Here is an 18,809-nt window from a genome sequence, read left to right as displayed (position 1 = left end):
CCTCCCTTCTCTACCACTCACACAAGCACGCACTATGTCCTCCCTCCTTTCTTTCCCTATTTCCTCTTCCCGCTCTACTCACACTCACACACACTCTGTCTCCTCTCTTCCTTTCTCTCTCTCCTCTCTCTCACACACACACACACACACACTCCCTCTCTCAGGATCTCTCCTCTCTCTCACTCACACCTAAACACTCTAGCCCTTCTCTACTTCTCTATCTCCTCTTTCCCCCAACTCTCACACACAAACATTCCCCTTCTCTACCACTCCCACAGGTACACTCTCTATCTCCTGTCTTCCTATCTCCTTTCTCCACCCCCCCCACACTCACATACACTCTCTCTCTGCCTCTATTGACCTTCTCTACCTCTCTTACACTCACGTTCTATCTCCTTCCTTTCTTTCTCTCTCTCCCTCCATCTCTCCCCTTCTCTAACACTCCCACTGACCCACACTCTCCCCACTCCCACAAAAGCACTCTCTACCTCCTTTCTCTCTTCTCTCTCTTCTTTCCCTTCTTTCCCTGTGTCCTCTCTCTTCCCTCCTTTCACGCTCTCAGACATAAATACTCTCTACTGGGTCAGCTAGGTGGCGCAGTGGATAGAGCACCGGCCATGGAGTCAGGAGTACCTGGGTTCAAATCCGGCCTCAGACACTGAACACTTACTAGCTGTGTGACCCTGGGCAAGTCACTTAACCCCAATTGCCTCACTAAAAAACAAAAAAAAACAAAAAAAAACCTCTCTACTTATCTCCTCTCTTCCTCTCCCCTCCCTCCTCTCTCTCTCTCTCTCACCCACTCACTCTCAACCAGTATTCTCCATCTCTACTGCTCCAACACAAACTCTTTCTTCCTGTGTCCCCCCACTCACACACATCCACTCTATCTCCTCTCTTCCTCACTATACCTCCTTTCCCTCCACTCACAGTCACACAAAACACTCTCTCTCTCCCTTCTGTCTTTCTCACACTCTCTCCCTTCTCTACCAGTCCCCCCACACTTTTTCCCTATCTCTCCCACGCATTCTCTATCTTCTCTCTGCCTCCTTTCACTGTCTCCTCTCCCTCCTCACACACACTATCTCTTCTCACCCTTCTTTCCCTTTCTCCTCCTCTCTACTTCTCTCTCACACTCACACATAAACATTCTGTCTCTATCTCCTTTCTTTCCCTTCTCTACCTGTCTTTCTCTCCCAATCTCCTCTTTCCCCCAACGCGCGCGCGCACACACACACACACACACACACACACACACTCACTCTCCCACTCCCACTCTCTCTCTCTCTACCTTCCCTTATCTCTTTTCTCGCTCTCCCTTTTCTACCTCCCCCAACATACATTCACAAACATACTCTCCTAATTTCCTCTCTTCCTTTCTCTCTCCAGCCTTTCCCTATCTTGTCTTTATCCCCTTCTCTACTTCTTCCTCCCCCCACTCCTACACAGTCTATCTCTTCTTTCCCGATCTCCTCTCTTCTTCTGTCCCCTTTATCTAACACTCCCACTCTATCTACTCTCAGCCTTCTTTCCCTATCTCCTCTCCACCCCATCTCCCTTCTCTACTTCTCCCACATACATTCTCTCCCTTCTTTGGCTATCTCCTCCTCTTCATGTTGTCCCCCTCTATCTCACACATAGTTATACATTCTCTTCCACTCACGCCTAAATACCCTATTGCTCTCTATCTATCTCTATCTTCTCTCTCTTCCCCCCCCCCCCCCCCCACACACACACACACAGAGACACTTTTCCCTATTAAACCCTCCTTTGTTTTCAGTTTGGGCTACCACAGAAAGAGCTGCTGTCAATATTTTGGTCGCTAGGTCCTTTCCCTCTTTCTATGATTTTTGGGGTTATGGGCCTAGGTTACTTGCCAATCTGAAGACCTGGACATTCTAGGACTTACATCCTGGGACTTACATCCTGGTAGTTCCTTGGAGGGCACATACATCGTCTCCCTTTGGGTGAGCTGTCATCCTGGAAAGCATAGCCCCGACAAAAGGTTGCCTGCTAGGCCCGTTGCTTGTATTCATACCAATTTCCTTTGAAAAGTCTCTGAACATTCTCCCACCTACCAAAGGCCCTTCCCTCCCCAATTTGCCCTGGGAGGTCAAGAGATCTCACCATCCTCTGCTTGCAGTGCGAGGAGTGAATTTTTCCATTCAAAAAACATTTATTAAGTGCCAGGCAGTCTATTAAGCACTAGGGACACAAAAAGAGGCAAGAGACAGCCCCTGCCCTCAAGGAGCATACAGTCTAACGGGGGAGACAACATGCAAAGAAATATATACAAAGCAAACTATATATAGGGTAAATAGGAAAATAATTAACAGAGGGAAAGCTCTGCAATTAATTAAGAGGGGTTAAGGAAGGCTTTCTGTAGGAAGTAGGATTTTTATTTTTCTTTAAATAATATTTTATTCTTGCCCCAATGACATGTTAAAACAATTTTTTAACAGAATTTCAACTTAAAACTTCAAAAAACATCCCCTTTCCTGAGGTGATAAGGAATACACGTATACACACACACACAGAGGTTATACATGTGCAATTGTGTGAAACATTTCCATAGTTGTCATTTTGTACAGGAAGACTAAAAAAATGAAAGAAAGTGATACAGTATCGGTTCTTTCTCTGGAGGAGGAGATCGTGCTTCATCATGAGTCCTCTGGCATTGTCTTGGATCGTCGTATGGCCGAGAGTAGGTGAGTCGTTCACCGTTCTTCGTTACATAATATTGTTGTTACTATGAACAACGTTCTCCTGCTTCTGCTCACTTCTCTTTCCGTCCGTTCACGTAAGTCTATGCAGGGTTTTGTGGTTTTTTTTTTTTAAATCCTCCTGCTTGCCGCTTCCTATAGCACAATAATATTCCATCACAATCATATACCATAGCTTGTTTAACCATTTCCCAATTGATGGACATCCTCTCAATTTCCAATTATTAGCCACCACAAAAAGAGATGCTATCAATGTTTTTGTACAAATAGGTCATTGTCCCTTTTTTGATGTCTTTGGGATACAGACTTAGTGGCGGGATCGCTGGGTGCAAAGGGTATGCACCATTTTATAGCCCTTTGGCCATAAATTTCAAATTGCTCTCTAAAATGGTTGGATCAGTTCACAACTCCACCGACAGTGCACTGGAGGTGGGATTTTAGTCGAGTCTTAAAAGGAAATCAGGGAGGCCAGTGGTTGGAAGGGAGGAGGAAGAGCATTCCAGGCATGGGAGCCAGAGTGAATGCCCAGAACTGAGAGATGGAGGGTCTTGTTCATCCAACAGCCAGGATCCAAGAGTACATGTTGGGGAATAGGGAGTAAGAAGAGGGCTTTGAATGCCAAGCAGAGGATTTCGTATCTGCTCCTGGGGGGAATGGGGACTTTTATATCTCACATTCAACCTACTTTCACCCTGACTGAGGGTCTTCTCATCTGTGTACACTAGCAAGCTCTCACCTCTCTTTGTTTGATCCTAATGAAATGAACATGTTGCTTTTAATCTAAAATGGTGATTTTTTTTCTCCTTCCTTTCTTTTTTAACCGCCTTAATTCTTTCATCTCCTAATCCTTTTGCCACAATTCTGGGCTACTTGGTTCCTTGGTAGCTAAAGACTTTCTCTTGGCTCCCTGGAATAGTTGGGGTTTTTTTGGTTTTTATAATGTGAACCTTCTCATTGAACCAGCACACTCTAGGGATTGACGTGGGAGAGCAGCTTTGGGCCTCCCTGGACTTGGTCCCCTTCTCTGGTCACTGGTGGTTTGAGTCCACCTTTGCTCTTGTTTTATCGCTACAGCTAGAGTTTCTAGAATGACGTCATAAGAATGGAGGAAAGGGACATGTTTGCTTGATTTCTCTTGTCACTAAAATGTCTTCCAGTGTCTCCACTCCCAACAATGACAGCTAGGTCTTTATCAAAGGTTTTTTTGTTTTTTTTTTTTTCTGAAGCTCTTGTGGTAATCGTGTGGGTTTTTTGTTATCTTGGCTGCTGCTGTGATTATGCTTATTGCTTTCCTACTGTTAACCATCTTTATGAATCTCACCTAGTCCTAGTGATCACTCTGTAGGGATTTTGTTTGAAAATTTGACATCAGTGAGGTAGGTCTATGTTGTCTGTCTTTGTACACTCTCTCTGTAGCTATCTCAGTGTAACAGAGTACAAATTTGGGAGTCAGAAGACCCAAGTTTACACCTAGGCCTTGTTTCTGAGTGTGACCTTGAATGTTCCCTATGTGACCTTGGGCAAGTCACTTAATGCCTCAGAGCTTCAGTTCCTCATTCCTAAAATGAGGGAATTCAACCAACCAGATAACCTGAAAAGTCCCTTTCAACTCGAAGTCTAGGATTCCATATTTTCTAACATTCTCTGCATTTGTCAGTCAGTGTTTCTGTGCCTTTTCGCCCTTATTTCATAGAAGGCTTTTTCTCTCATCAGGCTTCCTTCAAATTGTGGTTGTGGACGTGCCATTTCATCCATGAGAAACAGCAAAAAAACGTCACTTCATTGACTTACAAGGAAACTTCCAATCTTCTTTAAGGTAAAGTACCATATTTATTGTCTACCTTCTGGTGCGGTAAGAGCTATAGGCTGCCCTATGTTTGGGCCCACCTCAGCCATCCACTCTACTAGTAGAGTCGGGGAGAGAGGGTATGCGTGCGTATGGGTGTGTATGAGAGAGATAGAGAGGGAGAAAGGAAGAGGTGGTAGGGAGGGAAAGAGTATGTGTGAGAGGGGAGAAGAGATAGAAAGAGGAGATTGAGAGGGGGAGAAGGGAGAGAGTGTGTTAGGGCGAGAGAGGGGAGAGGGAGATAGAGCATAGAGAGAGAGTGTGTGTGTGTGTGAGTGAGTGTATGAGGGAGGTAGAGAATGGAGAGAGAGGAGATGGGGAAAGAAGGGAGGGGAGATAGAGAGTGTGTGAGACAGGTAGAAAGGGAGACAGAGGAGATGATAGAGAAAAAGAGAAGAGAGAGGTAGAGAAGGGTGTGAGTGGGGAGATTGTGTGTGGGTGGGCGAGGGAGAGAGAGAGAGGGTCAAGTGTACATGAGTTTGAGAGGAGGAAAGATGAGAGAGGGAGAAAGAGAAGACATAGGGAGTGTGTGAATGAGAGTGTTTCTCTGTGGGAGTTGGGTGGAAAGAGGAGATGGAACAGAGATTTGGAGAGAGAGAGAGGTAGAGAAGGGAGAGATAGAGAAAGAGTGTTCATGTGTGAGTGGGAGAGAGTGTGTGGGAGAATGGGGAGAAAGGAGATAGACTAGAGAGTGTAGGAGAGGGACAGAATGTTAAGTGTGAGTGTATGTAAGAAAGCTAGAAGGGGTCAGGAGGAGAGAGGAGATAGAGAGTATATGTGTGGAAGTAGTAGAGAAGGGGAGTGTTTGTGTGCGTGAGTTGGGGGAAAGAAGAAATAGAGAAGAGAGATAGAGAAAGAATGTGTGAATGGGGGGGAGAGAGGAGAGAGGGTGTGTGTGAGTGACTATTTCTTGGTGCCTCAGAGTCATTAGCTTATACCAGGTCCATTCTCAAAGTCAAGGCGGTTCCCCCCCCCCTCCCCAAATTTGTCTTCTAGCACTTACAGAGGAATTCTGCTTAGACTAGTAGTGTCCAAGCTGCATTTTCTTGGATGCTTTTTGCCTGTAGACGTTTTGGAGTCCTCTCCTTTAAGTTTAGAAGTTACTTTTCCTATAACGGGAATAGTTGTTGTGGTAGCATTGTTTTCGTTTGCTCATTATTGGAGCCTCTTTTCTAATTTGGTGTTTTATGTTAGGACTGAGCTAGTGTCCTCTGGGGTCATTCTACTATATTTTTTGTTTCTTTTTGGGGGGGGGGAGGCAATTGGGAGTTAGGTGACTTGCCCAGGGTCACACCGCTAGTAAGTGTCAAGTGTCTGAACTCAGGTCCTCCTGACTCCACAGCTGGTGCTCTTTCCACTGCACCACCTAGCTGCCCCTCTACTGCTCTCTTGGAGTTCAGAGTGTTCGGTTATTCCAGGATCTCAGAGACAGCTCATATGGGGGGCCCACAAGCTTTTACTTCCCCCATGGTGACCTGACACATGGCAAAGTCTGAGCACTGGCCCTCTGGTCTGAGGTTCCTCTCCTGGTCATTCCTCCACAGGCTTCAGACTGGAACCAAGACCCCACTACACTCACAGCATCAGAGCCACGCTGCTGCTGCTGCTTCTGAACTTCCTCTTCAGGCCACAACCCAAAGCCTGCAACCCCTCCTCACTCAGCCCTGGATCTACGACCCAGAAATGGAGCCTGAGCAACAGACCTGGTACTTGGCAGCCATTTCTGCACCCTTCATAAGGTAAGGATGTCCCCTCCCTCCCTCTCACCTCCCACACATTCTCTCCTCTCCCTAGATCTCTTCTCAAACACTCACACATAAACCCTTTATCCCTATCTTCTCTCTTCCCCCCCCAACTCTCTCTCTTTCTTCTCTCCCCCCTTTCCCTAACCCTCACACATAAGCATAGAAGGGAACTTCTCTACCCCCCTTCCTCCTCCTTCTCTACATCTCTCATACACACAGACTCTATTTCTTCTCTCCCACACAAACACATTCTCTTTACCAATCTCCTCTTTCTCCCCCCACTCACTCCCTCCTTTCCCTAGCCCTCAAACCTAAACAGAGAAGGGAGCTTCTCTATCTTCTTTATCTCTTCATTCTCTCTCTTCTTTCTCTAACATTTCCAAACACACACACACTCCCCCTGTCTCTCCCCCACATTTCTCCTTCTGTAGCTACATCTCTTCTTCTTCCTCCTCTCCCTCCTCTCACACTCTCTTCCCCTCCCCTGCATCTCTCATACACACAGACTCTCTTTCTTCTCTGCCTCCTTTCCCTATATCCTCCACTCTGCTTCTGTCTGTCTCTCTCACACACAGAAACTTTCTCCTTTCTCTTCCTATCTCCCCTCCTCTCTCCCTTCTATGTCTCCCCATCTCCTTTCCCTCCATCCTCCACCCTGCTTCTTTCTGTCTCTACCACACAAACACATTCTCTTTACCAATCTCCTCTTTCTCCCTCCACTCTCTCCCTCCTTTCCCTAGCCCTCAAACCTAAACAGAGAAGGGAGCTTCTCTATCTTTATCTCTTCATTCTCTCTCTTCTTTCTCTAACATTTCCACACACAATCCCCCTCTCTCCCCCATCTTTCTCCCCCTCCCCTGCATCTCATTTACACAGACTCTATTTCTATCTCCTCTCTCCCACAACTCACACTTCCCCTAGGTCTCCCCCACCTTTCTCACTCTCTAGCTCCATCTCTTCTCCCACCCTATCTCCTTTCCCTATATCCTCTACCCTGCTTCTGTCTGTCTCTCCCACACAAACACATTCTCTATCTTCTTTATCTCTTCATTCTCTCTCTCTCTTCTTTCTCTAACATTTCCACACACAAACACATTCTCTTTACCAATCTCCACTCTCTCCCTCTTTTCCCTAGCCTTCAAACCTAAACAGAGCAGGGAGCCTCTCTACCTCTCTATCTTCTCTATCTCACATTTGCAAACACACACACACACTCTTCCCCTCCCCTGCATCTCTCATACACACAGGCTCTATTTCTTCTCTCCCTCCTTTCCCTCTGTCCTCCACCCTGCTTCTGTCTGTCTCTCCCACACAAACACATTCTCTTTACCAATCTCCTCTTTCTCCCCCCACTCACTCCCTCTTTTCCCTAGCCCTCAAACCTAAACAGAGAAGGGAGCTTCTTTATCTCTTCATTCTCTCTCTTGTTTCTCCTTCTGTAGCTACATCTCTTCTTCTTCCTCCTCTCCCTTCTCACACACTCTTCCCCTCCCCTGCATCTCTCATACACACAGGCTCTATTTCTTCTCTCCCTCCTTTCCCTATATCCTCCACCCTGCTTCTGTCTCTCACAAACACAGTCTCTATCTTCTTTATCTCTTCATTCTCTAACATTTCCACACACAATCCCCCTCTCCTGCATCTCATTTACACAGACTCTATTTCTATCTCCTCTCTCCCACAACTCACACACACACACACGCACACACACGCACTTCCCCTAGGTCTCCCCCATCTTTCTCACTCTCTAGCTCCATCTCTTCTCCCACCCTATCTCCTTTCCCTATATCCTCTACCCTGCTTCTGTCTGTCTCTGCCACACAAACACATTCTCTTTACCAATATCCTCTTTCTCCCTCCACTCTTTCCCTCCTTTCCCTAGCCCTCAAACCTAAACAGAGAAGGGAGCTTCTCTACCTCTCTATCTTCTCCCCCAACTCACACACAAACACTCCCCTAGTCTCTATTTCTTCTCTCCCTCCTTTCCCTATATCCTCCACCCTGCTTCTGTCTGTCTCTCTCACACAAACACATTCTCTTTACCAATATCCTCTTTCTCCCTCCACTCTTTCCCTCCTTTCCCTAGCCCTCAAACCTAAACAGAGAAGGGAGCTTCTCTACCTCTCTATCTTCTCCCCCAACTCACACACAAACACTCCCCCAGTCTCTATTTCTCCTCTCCCTCCTTTCCCTATATCCTCCACCCTGCTTCTGTCTGTCTCTCTCACACAAACACATTCTCTTTACCAATCTCCACTCTCTCCCTCCTTTCCCTAGCCTTCAAACCTAAACAGAGCAGGGAGCCTCTCTACCTCTCTATCTTCTCTTTCTCTCTCTCCTCTTATCCCCCAACTCACACACAAACACTCCCACAGTCTCTATCTTCTTTATCTCACATTTGCAAACACATACACACACACACACTCTTCCCCTCCCCTGCATCTCTCATACACACAGGTTCTATTTCTTCTCTCCCTCCTTTCCCTATATTCTCCACCCTGCTTCTGTCTCTCACAAACACAGTCTCTATCTTCTTTATCTCTTCATTCTCTCTCTTCTTTCTCTTACATTTCCACACACAATCCCCCTCTCTCCCCCTCCCCTGCATCTCATTTACACAGACTATTTCTATCTCCTCTCCCTTCTTTCTTACACACAGACTCTATTGCTTCTTTCCCTCCTTTCCCTATATCCTCCACCCTGTTTCTGTCTGTCTCTCTCACACAAACACATTCTCTTTACCAATCTCCACTCTCTCCCTCCTTTCCCTAGCCTTCAAACCTAAACAGAGCAGGGAGCCTCTCTACCTCTCTATCTTCTCTTTCTCTCTCTCCTCTTATCCCCCAACTCACACACAAACACTCTCACAGTCTCTATCTTCTTTATCTCTTCATTCTCTCTCTCTCTCTCTTCTTTCTCTAACATTTCCACACACAATCCCCCTCCCCCGCATCTCATTTACACAGACTATTTCTATCTCCTCTCTCCCACAACTCACACACAAACACTGCCCCATCTCTCCCTTCTACACATCCTTTCTCCTTCTCTATCTACATCTCTTCTCCCTCCCTATCTCCTTTCCCTTCTCTCTTACACACAGACTCTATTGCTTCTTTCCCTCCTGTCCCTATATCCTCTACCCTGCTTCTGTCTGTCTCTCTCACACGCAGAAACCTTTTCCTTTCTCTTCCTATCTCCCCTCATCCCCCAACTCACACACAAACACTCCCTCTTTTTTCCCTTCTCCCTCTCTAGCTACATCTCTTCTCCTTCCTCCACCCTGCTTCTGTCTGTGTCTACCACACAAACACATTCTCTTTACCAATATCCTCTTTCTCCCTCCACTCTCTCCCTCCTTTCCCTAGCCCTCAAACCTAAACAGAGAAGGGAGCTTCTCTACCTCTCTATCTTCTCCCCCAACTCACACACAAACACTCCCCCAGTCTCTATTTCTCCTCTCCCTCCTTTCCCTATATCCTCCACCCTGCTTCTGTCTGTCTCTCTCACACAAACACATTCTCTTTACCAATCTCCACTCTCTCCCTCCTTTCCCTAGCCTTCAAACCTAAACAGAGCAGGGAGCCTCTCTACCTCTCTATCTTCTCTTTCTCTCTCTCCTCTTATCCCCCAACTCACACACAAACACTCCCACAGTCTCTATCTTCTTTATCTCACATTTGCAAACACATACACACACACACACTCTTCCCCTCCCCTGCATCTCTCATACACACAGGCTCTATTTCTTCTCTCCCTCCTTTCCCTATATTCTCCACCCTGCTTCTGTCTCTCACAAACACAGTCTCTATCTTCTTTATCTCTTCATTCTCTCTCTTCTTTCTCTTACATTTCCACACACAATCCCCCTCTCTCCCCCTCCCCTGCATCTCATTTACACAGACTATTTCTATCTCCTCTCCCTTCTTTCTTACACACAGACTCTATTGCTTCTTTCCCTCCTTTCCCTATATCCTCCACCCTGTTTCTGTCTGTCTCTCTCACACAAACACATTCTCTTTACCAATCTCCACTCTCTCCCTCCTTTCCCTAGCCTTCAAACCTAAACAGAGCAGGGAGCCTCTCTACCTCTCTATCTTCTCTTTCTCTCTCTCCCCTCATCCCCCAACTCACACACAAACACTCCCTCTTTTTTCCCCTTCTATCTCTCCCCCACCTTTCTCCCTCTCTAGCTACATCTCTTCTCCTCCCTATCTCCCACCCTGCTTCTGTCTGTCTGTGTCTCTTCTACCTATACACTTTCTCCTTTCTTTCCCTATCTCTCCATCTCTTCCCTCTATTTCCATCTCCTCTTTCCCCCCTATTTACACTGTGTGTGTGTAAATAGGGGGGAAGAGAGTGGGTGGGACACATGGGAAATAAAGGGGGAGAAAGGTAGGAAGATGAGGAGCAAGGAGAAGCAATGTAGATAGTGGGGGAAAGGAGGGAGAGAAGAAATAGAGTGTGCGTGTTTGGTAATGTTAGAGAATGAAAAGATGAAGCAGGGTGGAGGATATAGGGAAAGGAGATAGGGTGGGAGAAGAGATGTAGCTAGAGAGTGAGAAAGGTGGGGGAGACCTAGGGGAAGTGTGAGTTGTGGGAGAGAGGAGATAGAAATAGAGTCTGTGTAAATGAGATGCAGGGGAGAGAGGGGGATTGTGTGTGGAAATGTGAGAGAATGAAGAAGATAGAGAAGCTCCCTTCTCTGTTTAGGTTTGAGGGCTAGGGAAAGGAGGGAGAGAGTGGAGGGAGAAAGAGGATATTGGTAAAGAGAATGTGTTTGTGTGGTAGACACAGACAGAAGCAGGGTGGAGGAAGGAGAAGAGATGTAGCTAGAGAGGGAGAAGGGAAAAAAGAGGGAGTGTTTGTGTGTGAGTTGGGGGATGAGGGGAGATAGGAAGAGAAAGGAAAAAGTTTCTGCGTGTGAGAGAGACAGACAGAAGCAGGGTAGAGGATATAGGGACAGGAGGGAAAGAAGCAATAGAGTCTGTGTGTAAGAGAGAAGGGAAAGGAGATAGGGAGGGAGAAGAGATGTAGATAGAGAAGGAGAAAGGATGTGTAGAAGGGAGAGATGGGGCAGTGTTTGTGTGTGAGTTGGGGGATAAGAGGAGAGAGAGAAAGAGAAGATAGAGAGGTAGAGAGGCTCCCTGCTCTGTTTAGGTTTGAAGGCTAGGGAAAGGAGGGAGAGAGTGGAGATTGGTAAAGAGAATGTGTTTGTGTGAGAGAGACAGACAGAAACAGGGTGGAGGATATAGGGAAAGGAGGGAAAGAAGCAATAGAGTCTGTGTGTAAGAAAGAAGGGAGAGGAGATAGAAATAGTCTGTGTAAATGAGATGCAGGGGAGGGGGAGAGAGGGGGATTGTGTGTGGAAATGTAAGAGAAAGAAGAGAGAGAATGAAGAGATAAAGAAGATAGAGACTGTGTTTGTGAGAGACAGAAGCAGGGTGGAGAATATAGGGAAAGGAGGGAGAGAAGAAATAGAGCCTGTGTGTATGAGAGATGCAGGGGAGGGGAAGAGTGTGTGTGTGTGTATGTGTTTGCAAATGTGAGATAAAGAAGATAGAGACTGTGGGAGTGTTTGTGTGTGAGTTGGGGGATAAGAGGAGAGAGAGAAAGAGAAGATAGAGAGGTAGAGAGGCTCCCTGCTCTGTTTAGGTTTGAAGGCTAGGGAAAGGAGGGAGAGAGTGGAGATTGGTAAAGAGAATGTGTTTGTGTGAGAGAGACAGACAGAAGCAGGGTGGAGGATATAGGGAAAGGAGGGAGAGGAGAAATAGAGACTGGGGGAGTGTTTGTGTGTGAGTTGGGGGAGAAGATAGAGAGGTAGAGAAGCTCCCTTCTCTGTTTAGGTTTGAGGGCTAGGGAAAGGAGGGAGAGAGTGGAGGGAGAAAGAGGATATTGGTAAAGAGAATGTGTTTGTGTGGTAGACACAGACAGAAGCAGGGTGGAGGAAGGAGAAGAGATGTAGCTAGAGAGGGAGAAGGGAAAAAAGAGGGAGTGTTTGTGTGTGAGTTGGGGGATGAGGGGAGATAGGAAGAGAAAGGAAAAGGTTTCTGCGTGTGAGAGAGACAGACAGAAGCAGGGTAGAGGATATAGGGACAGGAGGGAAAGAAGCAATAGAGTCTGTGTGTAAGAGAGAAGGGAAAGGAGATAGGGAGGGAGAAGAGATGTAGATAGAGAAGGAGAAAGGATGTGTAGAAGGGAGAGATGGGGCAGTGTTTGTGTGTGAGTTGTGGGAGAGAGGAGATAGAAATAGTCTGTGTAAATGAGATGCGGGGGAGGGGGATTGTGTGTGGAAATGTTAGAGAAAGAAGAGAGAGAGAGAGAATGAAGAGATAAAGAAGATAGAGACTGTGAGAGTGTTTGTGTGTGAGTTGGGGGATAAGAGGAGAGAGAGAAAGAGAAGATAGAGAGGTAGAGAGGCTCCCTGCTCTGTTTAGGTTTGAAGGCTAGGGAAAGGAGGGAAAGAGTGGAGGGAGAAAGAGGATATTGGTAAAGAGAATGTGTTTGTGTGAGAGAGACAGACAGAAGCAGGGTGGAGGATATAGGGAAAGGAGGGAGAGAAGAAATAGAGACTAGGGGAGTGTTTGTGTGTGAGTTGGGGGAGAAGATAGAGAGGTAGAGAAGCTCCCTTCTCTGTTTAGGTTTGAGGGCTAGGGAAAGGAGGGAAAGAGTGGAGGGAGAAAGAGGATATTGGTAAAGAGAATGTGTTTGTGTGGCAGAGACAGACAGAAGCAGGGTAGAGGATATAGGGAAAGGAGATAGGGTGGGAGAAGAGATGGAGCTAGAGAGTGAGAAAGATGGGGGAGACCTAGGGGAAGTGCGTGTGTGTGTGTGTGTGTGTGTGAGTTGTGGGAGAGAGGAGATAGAAATAGAGTCTGTGTAAATGAGATGCAGGAGAGGGGGATTGTGTGTGGAAATGTTAGAGAATGAAGAGATAAAGAAGATAGAGACTGTGTTTGTGAGAGACAGAAGCAGGGTGGAGGATATAGGGAAAGGAGGGAGAGAAGAAATAGAGCCTGTGTGTATGAGAGATGCAGGGGAGGGGAAGAGTGTGTGTGTGTGTTTGCAAATGTGAGATAGAGAAGATAGAGAGGTAGAGAGGCTCCCTGCTCTGTTTAGGTTTGAAGGCTAGGGAAAAGAGGGAGAGAGTGGAGATTGGTAAAGAGAATGTGTTTGTGTGTGGAAATGTTAGAGAAAGAAGAGAGAGAGAGAATGAAGAGATAAAGAAGATAGAGAATGTGTTTGTGTGGGAGAGACAGACAGAAGCAGGGTAGAGGATATAGGGAAAGGAGATAGGGTGGGAGAAGAGATGGAGCTAGAGAGTGAGAAAGGTGGGGGAGACCTAGGGGAAGTGTGAGTTGTGGGAGAGAGGAGATAGAAATAGAGTCTGTGTAAATGAGATGCAGGGGAGGGGGAGAAAGATGGGGGAGAGAGGGGGATTGTGTGTGGAAATGTTAGAGAAAGAAGAGAGAGAATGAAGAGATAAAGATAGAGAAGCTCCCTTCTCTGTTTAGGTTTGAGGGCTAGGGAAAGGAGGGAGAGAGTGGAGGGAGAAAGAGGAGATTGGTAAAGAGAATGTGTTTGTGTGGTAGAGACAGAAAGAAGCAGGGTGGAGGATGGAGGGAAAGGAGATGGGGAGACATAGAAGGGAGAGAGGAGGGGAGATAGGAAGAGAAAGGAGAAAGTTTCTGTGTGTGAGAGAGACAGACAGAAGCAGAGTGGAGGATATAGGGAAAGGAGGCAGAGAAGAAAGAGAGTCTGTGTGTATGAGAGATGCAGGGGAGGGGAAGAGAGTGTGAGAGGAGGGAGAGGAGGAAGAAGAAGAGATGTAGCTACAGAAGGAGAAATGTGGGGGAGAGACAGGGGGAGTGTGTGTGTTTGGAAATGTTAGAGAAAGAAGAGAGAGAATGAAGAGATAAAGAAGATAGAGAAGCTCCCTTCTCTGTTTAGGTTTGAGGGCTAGGGAAAGGAGGGAGTGAGTGGGGGGAGAAAGAGGAGATTGGTAAAGAGAATGTGTTTGTGTGGGAGAGAAGAAATAGAGTCTGTGTGTATGAGAGATGTAGAGAAGGAGGAGGAAGGGGGGTAGAGAAGTTCCCTTCTATGCTTATGTGTGAGGGTTAGGGAAAGGGGGGAGAGAAGAAAGAGGGAGAGTTGGGGGGGGGGAAGAGAGAAGATAGGGATAAAGGGTTTATGTGTGAGTGTTTGAGAAGAGATATAGGGAGAGGAGAGAATGTGTGGGAGGTGAGAGGGAGGGAGGGGACATCCTTACCTTATGAAGGGTGCAGAAATGGCTGCCAAGTACCAGGTCTGTTGCTCAGGCTCCATTTCTGGGTCGTAGATCCAGGGCTGAGTGAGGAGGGGTTGCAGGCTTTGGGTTGTGGCCTGAAGAGGAAGTTCAGAAGCAGCAGCAGCAGCATCTGTGTGGCTCTGATGCTGTGAGTGTAGTGGGGTCTTGGTTCCAGTCTGAAGCCTGTGGAGGAATGACCAGGAGAGGAACCTCAGACCAGAGGGCCAGTGCTCAGACTTTGCCATGTGTCAGGTCACCATGGGGGAAGTAAAAGCTTGTGGGCCCCCCATATGAGCTGTCTCTGAGATCCTGGAATAACCGAACACTCTGAACTCCAAGAGAGCAGTAGAGGGGCAGCTAGGTGGTGCAGTGGAAAGAGCACCAGCTGTGGAGTCAGGAGGACCTGAGTTCAGACACTTGACACTTACTAGCGGTGTGACCCTGGGCAAGTCACCTAACTCCCAATTGCCTCCCCCCCCCCCAAAAAAAAAAAGAAACAAAAAATATAGTAGAATGACCCCAGAGGACACTAGCTCAGTCCTAACATAAAACACCAAATTAGAAAAGAGGCTCCAATAATGAGCAAACGAAAACAATGCTACCACAACAACTATTCCCGTTATAGGAAAAGTAACTTCTAAACTTAAAGGAGAGGACTCCAAAACGTCTACAGGCAAAAAGCATCCAAGAAAATGCAGCTTGGACACTACTAGTCTAAGCAGAATTCCTCTGTAAGTGCTAGAAGACAAATTTGGGGAGGGGGGGGGACCGCCTTGACTTTGAGAATGGACCTGGTATAAGCTAATGACTCTGAGGCACCAAGAAATAGTCACTCACACACACCCTCTCTCCTCTCTCCCCCCCATTCACACATTCTTTCTCTATCTCTCTTCTCTATTTCTTCTTTCCCCCAACTCACGCACACAAACACTCCCCTTCTCTACTACTTCCACACATATACTCTCTATCTCCTCTCTCCTCCTGACCCCTTCTAGCTTTCTTACATACACTCACACTTAACATTCTGTCCCTCTCCTACACTCTCTAGTCTATCTCCTTTCTCCCCATTCTCCCACACACTCTCTCCCACTCACACATGAACACTCTTTCTCTATCTCTCCCTTCTCTACCTCTCTCTCTCTCCAAATCTCTGTTCCATCTCCTCTTTCCACCCAACTCCCACAGAGAAACACTCTCATTCACACACTCCCTATGTCTTCTCTTTCTCCCTCTCTCATCTTTCCTCCTCTCAAACTCATGTACACTTGACCCTCTCTCTCTCTCCCTCGCCCACCCACACACAATCTCCCCACTCACACCCTTCTCTACCTCTCTCTTCTCTTCTCCTCTTTTTCTCTATCATCTCCTCTGTCTCCCTTTCTACCTGTCTCACACACTCTCTATCTCCCCTCCCTTCTTTCCCCATCTCCTCTCTCTCCATTCTCTACCTCCCTCATACACTCACTCACACACACACACACACTCTCTCTCTATGCTCTATCTCCCTCTCCCCTCTCTCGCCCTAACACACTCTCTCCCTTCTCCCCCTCTCAATCTCCTCTTTCTATCTCTTCTCCCCTCTCACACATACTCTTTCCCTCCCTACCACCTCTTCCTTTCTCCCTCTCTATCTCTCTCATACACACCCATACGCACGCATACCCTCTCTCCCCGACTCTACTAGTAGAGTGGATGGCTGAGGTGGGCCCAAACATAGGGCAGCCTATAGCTCTTACTGCACCAGAAGGTAGACAATAAATATGGTACTTTACCTTAAAGAAGATTGGAAGTTTCCTTGTAAGTCAATGAAGTGACGTTTTTTTGCTGTTTCTCATGGATGAAATGGCACGTCCACAACCACAATTTGAAGGAAGCCTGATGAGAGAAAAAGCCTTCTATGAAATAAGGGCGAAAAGGCACAGAAACACTGACTGACAAATGCAGAGAATGTTAGAAAATATGGAATCCTAGACTTCGAGTTGAAAGGGACTTTTCAGGTCATCTGGTTGGTTGAATTCCCTCATTTTAGGAATGAGGAACTGAAGCTCTGAGGCATTAAGTGACTTGCCCAAGGTCACATAGGGAACATTCAAGGTCACACTCAGAAACAAGGCCTAGGTGTAAACTTGGGTCTTCTGACTCCCAAATTTGTACTCTGTTACACTGAGATAGGTACAGAGAGAGTGTACAAAGACAGACAACATAGACCTACCTCACTGATGTCAAATTTTCAAACAAAATCCCTACAGAGTGATCACTAGGACTAGGTGAGATTCATAAAGATGGTTAACAGTAGGAAAGCAATAAGCATAATCACAGCAGCAGCCAAGATAACAAAAAACCCACACGATTACCACAAGAGCTTCAGAAAAAAAAAAAAAACCTTTGCTAAAGACCTAGCTGTCATTGTTGGGAGTGGAGACACTGGAAGACATTTTAGTGACAAGAGAAATCAAGCAAACATGTCCCTTTCCTCCATTCTTATGACATCATTCTAGAAACTCTAGCTGTAGCGATAAAACAAGAGCAAAGGTGTACTCAAACCACCAGTGACCAGAGAAGGGGACCAAGTCCAGGGAGGCCCAAAGCTGCTCTCCCACGTCAATCCCTAGAGTGTGCTGGTTCAATGAGAAGGTTCACATTATAAAAACCAAAAAAACCCCAACTATTCCAGGGAGCCAAGAGAAAGTCTTTAGCTACCAAGGAACCAAGTAGCCCAGAATTGTGGCAAAAGGATTAGGAGATGAAAGAATTAAGGCGGTTAAAAAAGAAAGGAAGGAGAAAAAAAATCACCATTTTAGATTAAAAGCAACATGTTCATTTCATTAGGATCAAACAAAGAGAGGTGAGAGCTTGCTAGTGTACACAGATGAGAAGACCCTCAGTCAGGGTGAAAGTAGGTTGAATGTGAGATATAAAAGTCCCCATTCCCCCCAGGAGCAGATACGAAATCCTCTGCTTGGCATTCAAAGCCCTCTTCTTACTCCCTATTCCCCAACATGTACTCTTGGATCCTGGCTGTTGGATGAACAAGACCCTCCATCTCTCAGTTCTGGGCATTCACTCTGGCTCCCATGCCTGGAATGCTCTTCCTCCTCCTTCCAACCACTGGCCTCCCTGATTTCCTTTTAAGACTCGACTAAAATCCCACCTCCAGTGCACTGTCGGTGGAGTTGTGAACTGATCCAACCATTTTAGAGAGCAATTTGAAATTTATGGCCAAAGGGCTATAAAATGGTGCATACCCTTTGCACCCAGCGATCCCGCCACTAAGTCTGTATCCCAAAGACATCAAAAAAGGGACAATGACCTATTTGTACAAAAACATTGATAGCATCTCTTTTTGTGGTGGCTAATAATTGGAAATTGAGAGGATGTCCATCAATTGGGAAATGGTTAAACAAGCTATGGTATATGATTGTGATGGAATATTATTGTGCTATAGGAAGCGGCAAGCAGGAGGATTTAAAAAAAAAAAACCACAAAACCCTGCATAGACTTACGTGAACGGACGGAAAGAGAAGTGAGCAGAAGCAGGAGAACGTTGTTCATAGTAACAACAATATTATGTAACGAAGAACGGTGAACGACTCACCTACTCTCGGCCATACGACGATCCAAGACAATGCCAGAGGACTCATGATGAAGCACGATCTCCTCCTCCAGAGAAAGAACCGATACTGTATCACTTTCTTTCATTTTTTTAGTCTTCCTGTACAAAATGACAACTATGGAAATGTTTCACACAATTGCACATGTATAACCTCTGTGTGTGTGTGTATACGTGTATTCCTTATCACCTCAGGAAAGGGGATGTTTTTTGAAGTTTTAAGTTGAAATTCTGTTAAAAAATTGTTTTTAACATGTCATTGGGGCAAGAATAAAATATTATTTAAAGAAAAATAAAAATCCTACTTCCTACAGAAAGCCTTCCTTAACCCCTCTTAATTAATTGCAGAGCTTTCCCTCTGTTAATTATTTTCCTATTTACCCTATATATAGTTTGCTTTGTATATATTTCTTTGCATGTTGTCTCCCCCGTTAGACTGTATGCTCCTTGAGGGCAGGGGCTGTCTCTTGCCTCTTTTTGTGTCCCTAGTGCTTAATAGACTGCCTGGCACTTAATAAATGTTTTTTGAATGGAAAAATTCACTCCTCGCACTGCAAGCAGAGGATGGTGAGATCTCTTGACCTCCCAGGGCAAATTGGGG

The 18,809-nt window shown here is 46.2% G+C and overlaps 2 long non-coding RNA genes across 2 annotated transcripts; one reads left to right on the top strand and one right to left on the bottom strand.

Moving 5' to 3' along the window:
* Positions 1-2,400: 2,400 nt before the first annotated feature.
* LOC122733411 lies at positions 2,401-18,132 on the top strand. The gene is made up of 4 exons (XR_006353834.1): positions 2,401-2,708; positions 4,437-4,539; positions 6,114-6,308; positions 18,044-18,132. It is a non-coding gene; the product is annotated as an uncharacterized LOC122733411 (long non-coding RNA).
* LOC122733412 lies at positions 2,770-18,312 on the bottom strand. The gene is made up of 4 exons (XR_006353835.1): positions 18,194-18,312; positions 16,371-16,473; positions 14,581-14,781; positions 2,770-2,858 (listed from the first exon to the last, which is right to left on the bottom strand). It is a non-coding gene; the product is annotated as an uncharacterized LOC122733412 (long non-coding RNA).
* Between the last annotated feature and the right edge of the window lie 497 nt (positions 18,313-18,809).

Source organism: Dromiciops gliroides, chromosome X (assembly GCF_019393635.1).
Source record: "Dromiciops gliroides isolate mDroGli1 chromosome X, mDroGli1.pri, whole genome shotgun sequence".
Lineage (NCBI taxonomy): Eukaryota > Metazoa > Chordata > Mammalia > Microbiotheria > Microbiotheriidae > Dromiciops > Dromiciops gliroides.
This window is presented reverse-complemented; position numbering and strand designations above follow the sequence as displayed.